The following is a 3,661-nucleotide window of genomic DNA, read 5'->3' as shown; positions in this document are numbered from 1 at the left end:
AAAGTAAATATGTTTAACTATGAATGAAACAGTTAAACTTTCATTTCAACAAATTAAGTTTGAATAAAAAAAACAATAAAATCTAGAAAAAAAATATTGAAATTTTCAACCCAAGAAATAATCAATTTTAAAAGCAAAAAAAACGAATTTTCAACAAAATTGTTTAATTTCAAAAAAATACATGAACTTTTAAATATTTTATACAAAAATAAAATAAGTTTGACATAAAAATGCATTTTCAACCAAAGAGATAATTTTTAAATTAAATTAGATCAGTTTTAAAACAAGAAGAATCATTTTCTACCATAAAATTGAATTTTTAACTGAGAAAGGTTAATTTTCAACAACAAAAATGTCAAGTAACAAAAAAAAATCATTTTCTACAAAATAATTTAATTTTTGACTGAAAAATATAAATTTTTAACCAAAAATGAAACTGTTTAATTTTGAAAAAAAAGTAAATTTACAAAAGAATAGTTAAATTTTTAACCATATAGTTGAAATTTCAATTAAAAAAGAAAAGTTTTCAACCCCAAAAATGGAAAAGGATTAACTCTGAGGGAAAATTTAAAAAAGGTTACAAAATTTTTAAAATTATCTCCCAAAATTTTAAAAAGGGTTTACAAGATTTTGAAGCAAAATTTTGAAAATTTGCGATATTGCATAAGTTAGAAAAATTAAGGAACATAATTTTTTATTAGGCCTTATTGCTCAATTTTGTTGCACAGTTTTTTAAAAGTTGATGTTGATTTAGAAAATGTAGGGGAGAGGGTTTCCTGTGGGGCACGTAGGTGTGAGGCATATGCCCGCACTTCGTGGTGGACATGAAGTACGGCGCACATGCAGTGACGCCAATCGTATGCTCATGAGAATTTTAAAGGCTTCGTCTTAATCTATTTCAATATCTTTCTCCATTGCTATACTAAGAAAATATCCTAGACGTTCCAAACCCATCACACTCCTGAGTCGCGGTTTAGTAAGTTTTATTTTGGAAAACACGCATTTCTGGGGTTGCGCTAGCCACATGTAGCGTAATTGCTATTTTTGAGAGCACAGCCATTGTTGCAAATTCAAGTGTTAGTTTGCAGTGATAGAATACTTTAAAAATTTGCGTAAGGCTAATGGAATGGCGTGACCTGGGCTTCTTACGCTTAGTCGGATCTTTAGATTCTGATTCATTATCATCATCGCTTTCCTGTTCATCTCGAAAATGTGCCTCATCTTCTTCTTTGTCTATCTTCTGTAAGATAGGTCCACCTTCAAAGGAAGAACATACCTTGCAAAACTGTTGATACTTCTTCAAAACCTCATGTCGATTAATGAACTGACTATAAACAGACGCTATATTAGTAAAAGCATCTTCAGGCAAGCAGGATTTATCTTCTCTAACTTTTTGCATGCCGCTACGAGTGAGGAGTGCTAAGTGACGATAAATTTCACGGTTCCTTTCACTGTGGCGTTGTTCCAATTGCTGACGAGTGATATCCATTACCACATTGTATGTTTCTACTTTAAACTTAAATTTGGGATTTATTATAGGCTCATCGCTGGCCTTTTCATCAGCAGATCTCATGGCGGGCCTTATGATAAGTTAGACAAATTTGTAAGGCATTTCTAAAAAACTGTTTAGCCAAAATTTATTAATCAATATTTTTCTACGATAGGATTGTTGTAATTGACAAAAATAATCAGTATACGCTTTTGCATCAATTATAATTGTCAATTTGAAAAAATGATTATTTATTGAACTCTGATTTACTTTTTCTCCAAATGGTACTTTTTGTACCTGTTTTATTTATGGTGGCATACAGGAAATGGATATATTAGAAGCATTCTTTTTTATACTTTAAAAAATTCAAAAATACTTACGAAATGGGGCTCTCATATGTAATATTCGCGAACTTGTTGATAACTCTAAATTTAGTCGTGCGAATTATGGATTTGTGCACGTTTTGTTTTATCTCATTTTCTTTGCTTAATTATTTGCTCTTATTTTTCGTGCATTTTAGTTAGTTTATTCACTAGAAGACACATCAACGCATGGCGATCAGAATCTTCAACTCATAGGTGAAAATACCATTCAACATCTTGGTAATGGAGAAACATATGCATATCTTGGAATACCGCAATCGGAAACTCAGGATGTGCGTGTGTTAAAAACGGTCCTTGAAAAAAGGTATCGCAAAATTTTCAGAGAAATTTGGGCTTCCGAATTATCTGGGTAGAATATTTTGGCCGTTCCGTTAGAGTCTCTTAAATGAAGAACGGTTCTAGATACAGCCTGCTTAGTTCTAAAAATCACAGATTCTTTAACGCAACTCTTACACCAACATAAAGTCGTCAACGTTGCGGCGTTTCTCTACCGAGCTGCAGATAGGGCAGCAGAGGATCTTGGTCTACCATTTGATTCCAGCAACACTGCACATGGCCTAGCATCATTAACATCTTTGGTGCTTAAAAGTCGTGTGCATGAAGCAGAACATTCGCGTCTACTGAAGGAACATGCTGACAAGCCCCTTTATGGTACGCTTTATGGCACGCTTCGGGTACACAGTGAGACAAAATGAAGTTCTAAAATTGTTATAGTACCATCTTCGGCATTTCTATCGTGTTGATCTAATGTCCGTCTTGCCATACGCCTAGGGGGAACTGGAGCCCGTTGTAGAGAATGATCAGTGTAAGATCTACTGGAATTTCTCGTTTTCCACCACTCAAAGTGTCAGTGCTCTCAGAAATCACCCTAAGGAACAGTGTTTTACGAATTATCTCGCATAATGTTCCCGTTTTTGCTTACCTTATAGGATAGGAACAAGAGTGGATGGCACACATGTCCCGGTTGCGTCGGGATTGGTTGCTTTAAGGAAACATGATCATAGCTTCTAGAGCCTACAACTAGTCTTATATGATGTATATGCTTTGTGTGATCTGTGAAATTCGCCACATTTCACTTCTATTTATTTATGAATGAACTTGAACTTTAATTGATAATAAATAACAATAAAGAATAATAATTCATTTTGGTTAATTATGTAATTAAAACTGTAATTGAAGTGCTGAAAATCAAATATTCATTATTGTTTAATGTTATTTTCAACAATATAATAACAATACAAACTATTATTACAGTACGAATAAAAAACATTATTCATAACAAAGGATCACAACTCGAACAAAAAAATTGACCAGAACAAACTCACGTGTCCTGCATGTATTTTTGGCCGCTGAATCTAAATCCCTTGAAATGTAAAAGCCTGATAGAGCTCAAATCCACATAATTTTTATTCTCGAAATTCCAAAGTCAAAAAACCACATAACCACAGACCCATAAACTTAAACAAAACTCAAGCCTAAAACCACCCTGAACCACCAATTTCCCCTCCCCCTCTCTTCTCACACCTTCCTAACTCTCATCGGTGTATCCCTTAGAATTTCACAAACCGCAGACCAGCAAACCCTACTTGTGCAAACTCTGCACACAAAAACACGGCATGTAAAAATTCTAAACCCACTAAAAACTCTCTCCCCTCTCTTCCTACTCCTTTTTGGCCCCATTTTTCTTCCTATATAGGTCTTTGATCTCCATAAGACTACAATTCTTCAAATCCGACATCTAAAAACTTAAGACAAACCATAGATTTTTAAATCCTAGATCAACATTTCC

At 33.7% G+C, this 3,661-nt stretch overlaps 1 protein-coding gene across 1 annotated transcript in view; it reads left to right on the top strand.

The window, feature by feature from the left end:
- LOC117172455 (MAP kinase-activating death domain protein) overlaps nucleotides 1–3,661 on the top strand; it is a 149,809-nt gene that overhangs the window by 69,941 nt on the left and 76,207 nt on the right. The window lies entirely within an intron of this gene.

The sequence above is a fragment of the Belonocnema kinseyi genome, chromosome 5, assembly GCF_010883055.1.
Source record: "Belonocnema kinseyi isolate 2016_QV_RU_SX_M_011 chromosome 5, B_treatae_v1, whole genome shotgun sequence".
NCBI classification, from domain to species: Eukaryota; Metazoa; Arthropoda; class Insecta; order Hymenoptera; family Cynipidae; genus Belonocnema; species Belonocnema kinseyi.
The sequence above is the reverse complement of the archived record's forward strand: the minus strand, read 5'-3'. Positions and strand labels throughout refer to the sequence as shown.